This window comes from Mirounga angustirostris, unplaced genomic scaffold, assembly GCF_029215605.1.
Source record: "Mirounga angustirostris isolate CCGP_5_RB_7025 unplaced genomic scaffold, mMirAng1.0.hap1 SCAF_3, whole genome shotgun sequence".
NCBI lineage: Eukaryota > Metazoa > Chordata > Mammalia > Carnivora > Phocidae > Mirounga > Mirounga angustirostris.
The window spans coordinates 168,674,020-168,690,014 of NW_026991711.1; the positions used below are offsets into that span (position 1 = coordinate 168,674,020).

At 38.3% G+C, this 15,995-nt stretch overlaps 1 protein-coding gene across 6 annotated transcripts in view; it reads left to right on the forward strand.

Moving 5' to 3' along the window:
- The first annotated feature begins 346 nt into the window (after positions 1-346).
- Positions 347-15,995, forward strand: part of MAP2 (microtubule associated protein 2) — a 280,194-nt gene continuing 264,545 nt past the window's right edge. For 5 of the 6 annotated variants that reach the window (XM_064586996.1, XM_064586997.1, XM_064586998.1 and 2 more), the window contains exon 1: positions 347-554. The gene's annotated coding sequence lies outside the window, so the exon portion shown is untranslated. Of the gene's footprint in view, positions 555-7,588; positions 8,116-15,995 lie in introns of those variants that run through there. The other variant, XM_064586995.1, reaches the window with a different exon arrangement.

The window sequence follows — 15,995 nt, forward strand, 5'->3', positions numbered from 1 at the left end:
GCGGTGGCAGCGGTGGCGACGGAGGGGGAATTCTCTGGAGCCCCGTGTGGCCGGGGCTTGGCAGGCTCCCGCGGCTGTCACTCTCGCGGCCCCCGCCGGGCGGCGGGCTGGCTGCGGCAGGAGGCGGGGCGGCCGCGCTCCCCGTTCCGGGACACCGCATCGGGGGCACAGCCGAGCGGCCGGCTGGAGGCCGCATGGGGAGGCGGGGCCGGCGCGGGGAGGCGGGGCCGGCGCGGGGAGGCGGGGCCGGCGCGGGGAGGCGGGGCCGGCGCGGGGAGGCGGGGCCGGCGCGGGGAGGAGGCTTGGGGAGCCCGGGCCAGGGCGGCGCTCAGACTGGGCCAGGCGCTCGGGCTGCGCGGGCTCTCAGCGGCCGCGGGGCAGCGGCAGCATCCTCCTCCTCCTCCTCCTCGCTTCCTTTTCTTTCCTTCAGCTTCTTTCTCTTCTCCTCCTCCTTCTCCTCCTTCCCCTGCCCCGTCTCCCCTTCTTCTCCGGAGGGCACAGTCCTCAGGTCCGTGAGCGCAGGCAGCGGCCACCGTGGGTTGCATCCAGTACAGGTAAGAGAGCCGTCCCCACCTCTGGTTCTGTATAGGACGCCGTTCCTTTCTCTGCTCGGCTCTCTGCTTGGAGGGAGTCTCAGCCAGGAAACGGGTGGGAATGGGGAGGGGGCTCTCTCGTCGTCCCTGCTGCCTTGGAAGCCGGCACAGGTTGGCCGGTCATCCCGTCTCCCACCTGGCGGCAGCTTCAGGCCCGACCTCCCCAGGTGTCACCACGGAGCAGGGGAATGGGTGCTGCTGCTACCTGGGCTCTAGATTTGTAGAAGCGTGTGTGACCTTGTTAGGTACCACTTTGAAACCCCGGGAACTTAGGATATCCATACTGAGAGCTAATATTACCTGAGCTGTAGAAAGGCGAGGAGTGGGTTATACAAAGATAAGGGGGGGGGGGGGGGAAGAATTCGAGGTGGAGAATTTGGGTTTTTTGTCCATCTAGCTGCAGGGAACTGCACACGGAAGGAGTTAGGGAAGCCTTGTCAATGGGAAGTCATTTTCCTTGTAATTCTTCCAGAAACAGCTGGAAGGGGAAGATTGATGAATAGAATTTTAGGAAAATGAAAAATCAATGTCTGGTCGTGTTGGAGGGCGGGACACGAAAAAATGTCTGGATGAGCTTGAAGCTTCACACAAGTCTTTCTGTTTCAAGTGATGGAGGGTGGGAAACCTCTACCTACAGTCCATCTATTCTTTTTCTTTTTAAAGGCTTTTGGGGGCCCGCATTGCCGAGTTTCGTCCTTCCCCAACCTAGTCTTTTGTTTAAGGATGGAAATTTCAAGGAGGAGTGTATGAAAGGAGCCAGGAGTGGGGAGGTGTTGTGTTTGGGTGTGTGTAGGGGAGGGGACGGGGTAGTAAAGCAGATGGGGTCAGAAAAAAAGCATCTTTGAAAACTGAAATTGATGTTATATTGCCTGGCGTCAAGGCTTCAGGATTTTTGTTGGAAAATAAAAAGCTTTCATTAGCAACAAGCCCGTTTATAACAATCGCTGTGTGCCATCTGCTGTAAGCCCTTAGCATAATGCTTCCAGGATATAGACATTTAAAACTGACACAATGTGAAGGGGTTTTGTTTATATGCATACACGTACATACTCATGCACATGTGTGCACTTGGGCACATCACACACACACATGTGCGTATATAAGACACTATATACATAATATTGCAAAAGGGAGTAGCTACTTAAAAGACACATCTTTTTAAATTTATCCTTGAGGGTTTGGGGATTATGGTGTGAATGAAATCTATAGTGCAAAACAAAAAATATTGTTGGGTGATATATAATTTTGAATGTGAGGCCGAAGGATTAATGGATGTTGGCAGGGAACTAACTCAAATGTTAAAGGTATAATTTATTTTAAAATGGTTGATCCAGGAGAGGAAATGACTGCAAACTGAAATTGAGGTTTGCAGCCGCAGTGAGGCGATGGAGAACAAAGCCTTTTATGTGAGCTACATTATGCAAAATGTCCCATGCTTGAGCTTCAGGTACCAGCCCAGTATAAAGCGTAGCTCGGTCACCCTGTCATTTCACTCTGGGTGATTATATTTTTTTGGCAGTGAAAATAGATTAAATAAATAAAAGCCCTTTAGAATGCCCAAGAGGAAGATTATAGCCTTTCACCTGAATGTGACACAAAACACCCATTTAACTGGGCAATAGGTGTATTTTGGTAGAAATCTTCGTGAATTTGTAAATCCTGGGTGTTTCAATCAACCTTCTCCCCTTTATGCACAGAAAGCATCCTCCCTCCAAGGAAAGGTAAATGGCATTTTTTCTTTCAATAAAGAATATTATATTTCTGTGTGTATTTTAACATTGATTTTCTGGCAATTGTATTTGATTATCATAGGTTTACATCTGTATTCATGATTTGTGTGTTATCAGAGCTGTTGTGCCTTTAAGATCATTGGTACAGGCTCCTTATCTGCTCATGATTTACTTAATTTTAATTTGTAGTATTTCACAGTTTGCTGTAGTACTATTTAATTTCCAAAAGTTTTAAAAAATTTCACATGTAAGTAGAAAATTGTCTAAAATACATCTGGAGATCTAAACAATTTAAAAATTGAGCTTCCTTTAAACATTTTCTGATTATATTAGTTTTCATTTTCTTTGTGTCTCTCCTCTCTTATCCGCCCCCCCCCCCCTTCTTGTCACATAATTTGTTTCTTTCTGGCTGTCTGTGCTGCTTTAAGCTTCTAGTTGTGTCTAGACTACCAAAAGCAGAGATATTGTCGCAGGAATTTTGAATGTAGGATTTGTTCATTCTCCGCAGCAACTCTCTCTCAGGATGACTTGTTTACAGCACCTTCTCAGGGAGGAGAAAGAGAAAGAATGTGCTGAGAGAGCATGACCCAGTGAAACTGGCACAACCATTACCTCATCATAGTAGCTACTTCAGATTCATTGAGAGAGCAGCAGATCGGTGGAAACCAAACACCGAGAGCACACCCATCTCTAGGCAGAAGTCCTTCTTTTTTTTTTTTTTTTAAAGATTTTATTTATTTATTTGAAAGAGAATGAGAGACAGAGCGCATGAGAGGGAGGAGGGTCAGAGGGAGAAGCAGACTCCCTGCCGAGCAGGGAGCCCGACGCGGGATTCGATCCCGGGACTCCAGGATCATGACCTGAGCTGAAGGCAGTCTCCCAACCAACTGAGCCACCCAGGCGCCCCAGAAGTCCTTCTCTTCCCATAGCAGCCTCTACTAATTTTGCTTTGCTGAGGTTAAAGGGATATTTTCTCTTTTAAGTATTTCTTTTCAGGGATCTTGAACTTGGACAAAAATATGCAGCCAGCAATGAAACTTGGCACAGAATCTAAGCCTGAAGGAACTATTTCATTCCTTTAACACTTTTGGCTTAACTCAATTTGTAAATTTTCTAAACATCAGAAGGGAGAAGGAAGAAAAATATTTGTAACTGTATTTTTGCATGTTTTCTTATGACACACATATTTTGTGTTGAATTTTACTGGCAGCTGGATGATAGGCTGGACTGCTGTGCTTTTGAGAACTACCGTCATGCTGTTGGGCTTGAAAATTAAATAGTTATTATGTTTGTTTAGATGTATACATAATAATGTGTGCATCCCTAAATTATTCATCAATATCCTTGGGAGACAGACCATATGAAACCAGCATGGGGATTTTAGTATTCAAGTTGATTATTCTGATTAATGAAGTCTTTTCAATTCTTAATTTCCTTATGACAGATTAAGATAAAGAATCTGAAATAACAGTTATAGTAGATGACAACACTACACCCAGGTCAATACTATACTCCTTAATGCTAACAGTAGTCATTACGTAAGTCATTACTAGATGCATGAACCTGAAGATAACATTCTGAAACAGTCATAAGCTCTTTTGTCTCTGATACATGAGTTAAAGATGTTATTAAGCTCTTTGAATCCTATCTGATTCTTTTAGATATATCAGCTCTTTGCTACTTTAATTCTCTCTATGCCTTTATTATTGTCATTGTCTTGATCTACTCCTTCTACATCTCTTACATGGGCAGTATTTTGAGCATTTCACCAATTTTCTCCTCCCTTTACACCATTTATCTCACATTTGAATATTAGACTTCTCTATTACTATTAGTAGTATTCCTTAATAGTATTACTCTCAGTACGAATTAGCTTTTAGGAAAACATTGATTCCTACTTATTTATTTTTCACCTATATGTCACCAATTAGAAATATCATACTGGAGGCTATGTAATGAGATACCAAAAAAATAGAAGACATGGTCCCTGAGTTTAAGAAATTTACAAATAAAGTTCGAAGGATTTATTTCTTTCATAAGAGATGACATTCAATTGAGTAGCAGTTGTATTAGAGATATGACACAGAGAGCAAGGGACTGCATTTGGACAGAGGCGATGTCCCAGCATCTTAAAGACAAGCTGTTATACATCAGTTATATAAATACCCCAATGTATACCTAGCTTCTTTATTCCATATATATTTACATATTTTTAATTAGGGAATGATAAAACATAATTCTTTGTGTGTGCGTGTATGTGTATATGCAACATAATGCAAATACTAATAGCCCCTCAAATACTCCCATCAATCAGCTGTAGAAAGTCATGTCTTTAAATGCTGTACAGCACATGAAAATTCAAATTCATAGTTTTCTGAGAAACAACTTTGGATATTCTCAAGGAATTATCAGTCTCAGGAATTGATTCCAGGCCTCAAAAGCGGTTAAAGATCTATGAAGTCAGAAGTGGTAGACAGAGAACCAAAATCAAGGGGCAGGGTCTGTGGGAAAGTTTGCGTGGGTGGATTGCAGTAGAGGAGACGAAGATCAAAAGCGAGTACTCAGTTGTTAATAGTTGTCGATTCAGGATGGAGAAGAGCCTGTGTCAAAGTGGGTGGAGAAATAAGAAATCTGTTTTGTTTTTCTACCGCCTCATAATATTTTGTTCATATCCCTCCCTGTCACTACTTTGAACTAAGGCTGTAGGTGTTTCCCTGTAAAAATTTATAAAGGATGCTTCTTAGAAGCAATTCTGTAGTGAATCAAAAATTTTAGAACAATGTGAACACAATTAATTGACTTTTTATGGAAAACACTTGGAATCTAATCTTTGAACTTAATCTTTCCTGTTCAAGAGAAATAAGCTTTCCTTTGAGTGATAGTATTTTAACTGTGATACTTTATACTTATACATTTTAATGAAATTCTGTGAGAATTTAGACAAAATAAAGAGCTCAGGATTTCCTCTTTCAGTTGGTTAACATATTAACTTATATATTAACTTATATTAACTTATATACTGTGGGCTTTGGGGAGAGTTGTTTTCCATTAAAGCACACAAGAGGTGGCAAATTTCTTTTTCTTTTTTTTTTTTTTTTGCTTTTTGTTATGTTAATAAGTCTTTTAGAGAAAATAATTTTACTTATAAGGTCACACAGCTTGACTTTCCCCTTCTTTCTTTTCCTTTTTCCTTCCTTCTCCCCCCATTCCTTTCTTTTCTTCTTTCCTTTCTTTGCTCCTTCTTTTCAATTTGTGTTAGCGAAAATCATTGATCTTTAGAAAATGCAAATACTGTATATATAGCCTGCTATTTTTATTGAAATTTATTTCCCATTACACCTATATTTCTCATTTGACATGCAGTAGTTTTATGCTGCCTTCTCTCCCTCCTCAGCACTCCATCCCTATCTTGGCTCTTTCTTTGATCTTGCCTTTTATATCCTCTAGCCTTGAATAATCTTTTCCTTGGATATCAGTCTTTGATCATGTTTTCCTTCCTCTAGAAGGCCTTTCTGAATCAGGAAGAAAAGTTACTACCTTGTTTCTTCTCATGATTTGAACCAAGTTTACCCAGGTTCCCTTATCTTAAATACACATGCTCATCCTAACTGTGTCCTCACCAACCTTCTTTAAATTAATTTTTTAAAAATCTGCAGGTAAAAATGGTACATCTTGTTTCCAAAATGAAAAATTTGGTTAACCAACTGCTTTTTTTGTCATTTTTCTCACCTAACACCAAGTAAAATGGTTCAGCTATTTTCATAAATTAAATCGACTAGTAAAGTTACTATGTGTCAATCTGTTGTCTTCATTTTATGCTAGGTAACTAACTGCACAGATATACACCTAATATTTTGAGCACCAACTCAGTCAATGACCAATCAGAAAATATTGAACTAAATTAATTCAGTTTTATATAAAATATGTCTAATTACATTGCTCTGAACATCATTAGCCATCTTGAATCCATTTCAAAGTGATCATAAAACACAGTGCTTGAATATCCATGAGCACATTTCATTATTTTACTGTCTAGGTCTATTACATTTAAAGCAAACTCATAAGTAAATACACAAATTCTATTAATTTGAAGTCAACTAATCATGCTAATATCAACCTTTTACATTACTTTATTTAAGTGTTTATGGCTCTATAGTTGGCTACATTTTATTGTTGTAACAGTTGTAACAGTACTGTGTTGTATTGTTAATGGGTAACAGTGAAATTCTATAATGAATTGATATGAAAAAATGTTCTCAATTTTATTGTCTCAAAAGAACGATGCAGCATCACTTTCACTGACATTAAAGCAATTAAGTAATGCTCAGCTTTGAAGTTTTATTTTATTTAAGCATCATGCCTCTCAAAATTGTAATTGAGTCTTTCCGTAAGTGTATGCATGTTTTTGGCAGAACAGTATTTGAAACAATATGCTGCTTACTTTTTGTTGGTGTTTGTATGAGATGCCATATTCTTTTGGCCCGTTTTAAAAACAAGCAAAAAAGTTGTAGGATTCAGTTATGCGTTCTTTTTATATTAATGTTATTAAGTATAGCTAAGACAAGATCTCATTCATTAATTTACTGCACATACTTATTTATTGTTTGAAAAAAGTTTGCAATCTGGAGCATACAATTTCCTTCTTCAGTGGACAGTAATATGGAGTCATAGTACATGTAGCAACTCATGATCACATAACATTTATTTGCCTTGTGTTTCACAAAGAGTTAGTGTGGGGGTATTTGTGTGTATGTGTATGGTCTTCTAAGACAGCCTTTTATAAGTATACCACTTTTCATAGTTGAAACAAATTATTTTGCAATCAGTTGACTTAAAGAAAATTAAAAACTATACTATGATGTCCCGCATGAGAACATTTGATATTAAATACAATTTTATAAGAAAAACAATGTTATGGGGGCCTCTGGGTGGCTCAGTCAGTTAAGCATCTGCCTTCAGCTCTGGTCATGATCTCAGGGTCCTGGGATGGGGCCCTGCATCCAGGCTCCCTGCTCAGTGTGGCGTCTGCTTCTCCTTCTTCTGCCCACCCCCCCACATGTGCTCTGTCTCTCAAATAAATAAATAAAATATTTTTTTAAAAAAAAGAAAAACAGTGTTATGGGTGTTCATTAATAAAATCAGATTGGATGAATTTCAACCTATTTGTATACTTTTCTGTTTAGAGATAAGTCCAGATTCCATTGTCCATTATTGAAATCAAATGATAAAACTAAATATTGTGCTCAAAATAAAAACACCTCTGTTTTGATCAAAACATCCTAAATTGAAATATTGGGCACTTAAGTTTATCTTTTAAGAGGTGAGGGTGGCATGCAAAATGCAGTTTATCTTCACTGAAACAGCAGAAGCCAGAGTTGATAGAACTTTAGAAATTTTACTGCCAAGAAGGGATTAAGAAAGCACTAAGCATCCTGCTGAAAGCCAAATCTCTTCTAAAACAAAGTGAGTGTGGTCTAGGGTTTATTTAAATGGGCTTTGGCCATTGTTTCTCAAACTAAATCTTGCCTCATTCATAGATTACATGATGGAAATTATTATAGACTACTGAGTGGCCTTTGGTGAAATTGAGGTTTTGTGGTGTGTGTGTGTGTGTGTGTGTTTTAAAAATTCTTATTTATTTCAGGTTCAGACACCAGTTCCATGATTTTCATTCCTTTTGTTTTGAATAGGACCTGAGGGTGGTCACTATCAAAATTAGAATTTATGAAAACTGCACAACCCTGGACAGTCTCACTGCCTTATATCAGCCCCTTCTTAAAGACTACAGCAGGGTATGTGATAAGAATCCAAAGTTTTCCATTAAAAAGTTGGTATTGCAAATGAGTGAACTGATTTTTGAGTTTTAATAAAATCTTTTTCTTGTGCTTCTAATATATTTATAGTCTATATAAACAGAGTAGCTCTTTGTAACCCTATTAATTAGTGGCTCAGAGGATTATGTGCTTACACAGCTGGAAACATGAAATGTCATTAATTGTATTCTTTCCTTGTGTGCCTCTGCCCCCTTGTGGAAGGGCTATTTGGACATTCTTTCTTGAGACTTGCTAATTATATACGAGTTAGATGATGTTTGAAGGGAAAGAGGGACTGTGGAGCATGTGGTGTGAACGTCTGAGGTACATATCAATAAACCAGGCCACGGGGAGGGGGGCTGTTAAGCGGCTTACTCAAGAAGACTCTGGCGTTCCGGCTTCCAGCTCTGTGCTCATGGAGGGTGCCATCAAGTGCTGTTCCACTCTGACTCTCCATTTCCAATTCTGATCATATTACTGTTTTCTGAGCTGAGGGCTTAGGGGACGTGACAGTCATACCTGCCCAACCTTGTGACTCCACGGTGACTTTCCCATGGACCCAAAAGGGGGAGGGACCTGGAATTCTAAGGCCGTTCCCACCAGCTCCATGCCAGCCCCACTTCTGAAAATGGTGAGACTGAACTGATCCAGGAAAACACTGACAGGGTTCCTGCCCAGGGCCACGCCTGCGGTTTGGAGCTCTTAAAACCGAAGTTCACCTTCTCTGGGGATGTGTGCTCAGACTCAAGGTACTTGGAAAGCCAGGGAGCTTTTCTCCGAGCTTGAACTATACATGCTGGTGCCTCCAGATTGCTGGAGACTGTGTTTAAACTTGGCTCCGTGTACAAGGGGAATCCAACAAAAATAGTCAGACTGAAACTTTTTTCTGACCTCTCGCAACATGAAATTTTCTCAAAAATAGCTTTCCTTTTGTGTTTCCCCCAGCCTTAGTATTTTTAGCTGAGAGGAAGTGAGCTAGAAAGGCTGCGGGCCTCTTACTTTCTTACTCTTGTATGTCTTCCTATTTCTCTGTCTCTGGTGCTCCATCCCTCTTATTTTTCACTTCTTCCAAGGAGACAGCAAATTAAATGAGAATTAGGTGTTGCTATGGTTACTGTGTTCCGTAGAGCTTCACCTGTACCCACGCTGCTTAGGCATTGTAAAGTCTTAAGTTGACAAATATTTGAAAGGCATGAAAAGCATCTTGGAGGAAAGAAATTAAGCAGAAACCATGCTTAAATATTTAAAGAGAAACATATTCCTAGTCACTGAAAACTGAAATGATATCACTACCTAGGGAGTGAAGGAATTCTAATGTTACCCTTCTGCTAGAGAATGTTAGATAGTATGTCCTATTTCTCTAGATGAACATGTTCAACCACTCGTCAGAATTGGAGCGACTGTTTTATCACTGAGTAGATGTAAGAGAATTCCTTAAAATATTTTACATGCACATTTGTAAAAGACTGGGTTGTGCATATTGTCTTCCTCTAAAGTATTTTTATTTTGAGCCATAAATACAGAAAAAGTCATCTTAACTGCACACTAGGAATCTACACTTTATGAAGGCAAATTTTTAAAAATAAGATGTTCTATGCTCTTCTTCTTGTGGTTTATTGAATTTAATAATCTGAAAATAAACATGCCCTCTAAGAAATTAAAATAATACCTTTTAGTGAATGATATTCTTCCTTGGGAAGGATTCACTGTCTGTCTTTCTTCCGCTTAAATATCAGGCTGGTGAGCCATAGGTATTTCTAATATTATGGCCCATAAATCATTCATTTATTTATTTAACAGATGGTTATTGGATCTCTAATATGCAGCAGGAATTTTTCTGAATGTGTGGGGTATTGGGACATGCCATACAAATTCCCACCCTCATGGAGTTTATATTCTAATAACAAGAGACAGAAACTAATGAATGAATAAATAAATGAACATTTGAAACATGAAGAACTGCTACAAGGAAGAGGAAACAAAAACATACGATAGAGCTTATTTGGGATGAGATGGGCTGCCTCTGGAGACTCAAGTAATGAGAAGTAGTCAGCCATGGGAGTATGGGGAAAGAGGGGGTGTAGCAAGAATTTTCAAGCCGTGGAAACAGCATAAAAACAGCTTAAAAGCAGGAAGAAGCCTGGCGTATTTGCGAAACAAATACAAGGCCCATGGCACTGGAGTCTAATGAACATGGTAAAGGATTGTAGGAGAGGAGATCAGCAGAAGGCAAGTACCACACCACACAGGTCCTCGTGACCATGATTAGGGGTTTTTGACTTTTACTGGACGTGTGGTGCATTCTAATTTTTAAGGTAGTAGAAGCAGAGTTTTTTGAGAATCTCATAAAAGCTTTCAAAGATTAATTATATTTTTTAAATCCCTGTAGACATATCTGTATCTTATTCACTAATGTGTTAAGTCACAAGAGAGAAATGATTTAGAAAGTCAGAAATCAATGGTGGGGCTAAAATCAGGCTTATGTTAACCTGGTCTAATATAATGGTCTAAACACAGGTACCCCAAATTGTGTCATTATCTTTAGATACTGGGAAATTACATGTGTAAGTAATTTTAACCCCTTGTTGCCTTTTTGTACCCAAAACTAACCTTTAAAAAGCAAACCTGAACAGAAAAGTACAGATACATATTTGAGAAAAGCAGTCACAAAAATCATTCCAGTCTCAATATGGTTGTGTTCTTTGGCTATTTCCCCACAGCAGCTTTAGTTTCTCCACAGCAGCTTTAGTGGTAGACAAGGCCAGGTGCCAAGCAACAACCAACATGGTACTGAAATTTATAAATAAATTAAATAGCAGAGTAACACATATTTTACTTCTTGGAGGCAGTGGTTTAAATCTGAGAATTTAGTAGGTGAGCTGATCCAATTTCATGATGATCTTGGGTCACCTGTGAGATTAATGATCATGCATATATTGCTTATACTAAAATATTTAATGTTCTTGTCGGATATTTGTAGACCTAGTGTAATGATCTATTGAACTTAGCATTAAACACAAGTCTGTCAGACATTTGATTGATTTTACTTCTGGCATACTTCAAGACTGTTTACTTTTTTTCTAGGCATTCCTCAGTAGAAAGCAGAACTATTAAATTTTTTTTTTTATTCCTTCATGTAATGTTATTTACAGGACATTCTCAGTATGTCACACAATGTAGGATAAATTAGTGTTTTTATTTTATAGTGAAGAATTGAATTAATGTTGATTTTTCATTCTTTCCTTGACTCCATTTTGCTTTGTTTTTAGGATTAATTAAATCATGATGTAAATTGCTTTAATCTGGAACCATATGATAGAGTGATATATCTATGTTCCAGATTTGCAGTTACTCAGGTTAAATATTAAAAGTATGAATAACAAACCGAGAAATAATTCTGATATATATTCAACTAAATAGTGTTCTTGGAATTTTATTCAAATGTGGGCTTTTTAATATTGAGATATCACTAACCATCAAATAAAAAGGAAAATGTTATTTTAAAGGATTGATGATCAGGCTTTAAAAAGAAACAGTAATTTTCTTCTAAACGTACAACCATGCTTATGCTACAGAATATAAAATATATAGCATATTGCTCTCCTCTAATTGACATTGACTAGAAATGCAAGACATAAAACTAAGAAAGAATATAACCCACAATAAGATAAATGATAAAGAATAGTATGGCCTATAAATGATATGCAAAGTCAGAGGAGGGAGATATAGCACCATATGTAGAAGCTAAAGATTTCATGTGGGAAGCAGAATGTGGAGTGGGGCTGCCTAAGTGGCTGGGTTTGGAAGAGTGCCCAGATAGGACGGTAGTAAAAGCAAAGGCACTGAGACGACAGTGAGCAAAGTAAACCAGATTGCCTGCAATGGAGGACTCCTTTTGGAGAAGAGTGGGATTGGAAGGTAGTCTTGGATTTGTAGAGGTCCTTAAACACTGGGTTTAGTAGGAGTTTTGGTTTTATCATAAGGCCATTAGAGTGAAGGGTTTGGAAATCAGGATTTTGATTTCTGGGGAGTGGTATGAGGAATGTGCTATCTAAGATCAGCAAAACAAATTTGAGAGGATAGAGTGGCAGGTTTAGAATTTCTACATATGGCATAGCATAGGGACACCGACCTATTTAGAGTGTAAGACCAAGGGATTTGTTTGGGAGCTATGGTTTCAGACATTTTCATGAACCATTGAGAAAATATCAATACCAATAAATGGAAGTAGACGATGATGATAGAGATGGAGTAAGGAATCCCAGCCCTTTGACATCTTCCAGAAGACAGGTTTGAGGAAGCCAAACGAGTTAGAAACCATGTAGAACTGTAGTCAGTAAGTAATATGAGCGTCTATTGGGGTTATGTCACGTGCATAAAAAGTACGTATTTTAAAAGGACAGTGGCTTTGGAAAACAGCAAAGAAATAAGGACAAATTTCAATACAACTCCTCTGATTTCTAGGCTATATTGAAAATGGACTGCATGACTTCAGAAATTAATACAGGAAACTGATATTGAAAATCAATGAAACGTGTGTATATCTAAACAGATTTTTTCTAAATACTACAAAAACATTTTTGCTCTTTTTTCTGATTTTAAATATTTGCATTCTAAAAATGTTTAATATCTCTGTAACTACTATCGTATGGTAGGGTTGGCAAGCTATTCTGTGAAGGGTCAGATAGAAAACCTTAAGACTTTGTAGGTCACATCCACTCTCTCTTGGCGATTACTCAGCTCTGTTGTGGTAGCAAGAAAACAGCCATAAACAATATGTGAACAAATGGGTATTGAAGTGTTCCAATTAAACTTTATTTACGAATAAAGGTGATAGGCCCATTTGACCTATGGACTGTAGCTTACCAACTCCTGGCATATACTGTCCTGTTAGAACATGAATCTAGAAAATGTCTTTGAAATTAGGTAATCACACTTTTAAAAGAGGTCACAAATACATGAAAACTATCTAAGGACAATAGTTGCATATTTCCCTTTATGAAGCCCCATGGGAAGAACTTTTAGATTTCTCTCAAGTCAGAACATAGTAGAACCTGTAGACCCTAAACCACTGGACTAGCTTCATCATATGGCCACATGTTGTGTATACATTTCTTTTTTTCTTGGCCTCTAGTAACCTCAGAATAAAATTGTGTGCCATTTCCAATAACTCTTAGGTACTTATACATTTCACATACTAACTCTTCTATGATTTTTCTTTTTTTTTTTTAAGATTTAATTTATTTACTTGAGAGAGAGAATGAGAGAGAGAGAGAGCATGAGAGGGGGAGGGTCAGAGGGAGAAGCAGACTCCCCACTGAGCAGGGAGCCCGATGTGGGACTCGATCCCGGGACTCCAGGATCATGACCTGAGCCGAAGGCAGTCGCTTAACCAACTGAGCCACCCAGGTGCCCTATGATTTATTTTCTTACTAATGATTTCCTTTTGTCCTTATCTTTTGAGTCCTTTTTTAAAACAAGGCCAGGTATAAATAAGGCTATTTTCTATATTTTCATGAGAGAGCCACTTTTTTTTTTTAATTTTATTATGTTATGTTAGTCACCATACAATACATTATTGGTTTTTTTTCCATGTTATTCCTTATGTTCCACAAATAAGTGAAACCATATGATAATTGACTTTCTCTGCTTGACTTATTTCACTTAGCATAATCTCCAGTCCCATCCATGTTGTTATAAAAGTTGGGTATTCATCTTTTCTGATGGCTGAGTAATATTCCATTGTATATATGGACCACATCTTCTTTATCCATTCATCTGTTGAAAGGCATCTCGGCTCTTTCCACAGTTTGGCTATTGTGGACATTGCTGCTATGAACATTGGGGTGCATCTGGCCCTTCTTTTCACTACATCTGTGTCTTTGGGGTAAATACCCAGTAGTGCAATTGCTGGGTCATAGGGTAGAGAGAGCCACTTTTAATTAAATGTGTGCCTATAGTATTCTTACTTTCCAGAAGTGAAGGTGGTATGGCATTTCAATCATGTTTGCTATTAAATTAGGACAGATGGCATTGCTCTTGTTATTCAGTTTCGATAACTGAAATCATTTTCTCACACATAAACTGTAACTTTTGTGTGTATCTGATATTAGGGGACATTTATTGAATCTATTACCCTCACATTAAAAAAAATGGGATGGTTTGTTGTTTCTGAACCTTTCACTATGTCTGTGTTCACAAATGCCTTTCAAATGATTTTTCAACCTTTAGAACTCAAGTGATCCTGGCAGGAAGCTGCTAAAACCCAAATATTTTCTCTCTTTATGATGAGTGCGTGACCATGGAAATATTCTGGGGATGAGAATTCAGATATTTAAATATTGTTCTCTTTCTCTCCAAAATGGTGCATGAGGTGCAAATTGAAATCTGGGACTCACGGTATAAGAAACTACAAGTTTTAGGGCGCCTGGGTGGCTCAGTTGGTTAAGCGACTGCCTTCAGCTCGGGTCATGATCCTGGAGTCCCGGGATCGAGTCCCACGTCGGGCTCCCTGCTCAGCAGGGAGTCTGCCTCTCTCTCTGACCCTCCCCCCCTCATGCTCTCTATCTCATTCTCTCTCTCAAATAAATAAATAAAATCTTTAAAAAAAAAAAAAAGAAACTACAAGTTTTAATTTTTTGTTTTACATGCTCTTCATGTGAAATGATACCATTGTCTTCTGATTTTAATAATAGGTCTTATTAATACATTGGAATTAAATAGTTGGACAAATTTTGCCTGTCCCATTAAACTAATAGTGAGATGTTTTTGTTCGACTCTTCTAGAAATGGACAAGAGAGCTCTTCATGTGACCATTAGCCTGAAAAAAAAAAAGTGTTATCAGTTAGGTGCAACTTGGTAATGATTCTCTGATCTACCCAAGGAGAGTGCCGTAGGAAATGCCAGTGTGTACCTATGTCCACACACAGGTCGTAGTTAACACTGAAACAGTATTTTGAATTTGGGATAACTATGTTATACAATTAGTTATAATATAATCTAATAGTAGAACAAGAACTGACACCTTGCTGGAAAAATTTATACCAAATTCAATGAGAATTTCACTTTATAGTTAAAATGTAATTTGCTGAGTTTTATTCTATCAATACTTAAATTAATAACATTTAAAAGTTAAACACTTGAATTATACATCGAAATGTACATGTATCATTATGTACATTGACTCATCATAAAAATTTTTCTCCATGTCTGAAGTGATGAGAGAGGATAAAATGGAGAACAGAAAGTAGAATCATATGGCGATCACTCCAGCTTTACTTTGCGTTGTTATTTCTTCAAGCCCACATTGCTACTCTTTCATTTGTCATTGGTAGGACTACACACCTGATTACCTAATTCCACAACTATGTGTGATTGCCACATTTATTAATACCTATACTCCTTTGAGCAAGTTGCTTAATGTGTGTGTGTGTGTGTGTGTAAGATTTATAAAGGGCAACTTGTCTTAGCATAGACTCATAAGGGAAGTGCCCTCCAAAAAAATCTACAACCACCTTGGCCCTTGTCTCATTATCTTTAAAATGAGGATGGCTGCCAAAGATCTTGCAAGTTTTTGTTTTGTTTTGTTTTTACATCTAAGAATCTGGAAGTCAAATTAGAGCTGACTTTAGGACAACGATGTTTTGTTCCTCAGGAAGTAAAACAGGGTGAACAAAATGCTCTACATGCCACAATTACAGTTCCAAAGAAAAAGGCAATGACAAAGTTACCATATATTAGACATGTCTGTCATCCACTGGTTATATCAGCCATTCTTGAACAGCTGAAAATGAAGGAACTGTAGCCTTTTTTGGACATAAGTCTAAGCAGTTTACATTTTAAGTCAATATAAATCATGC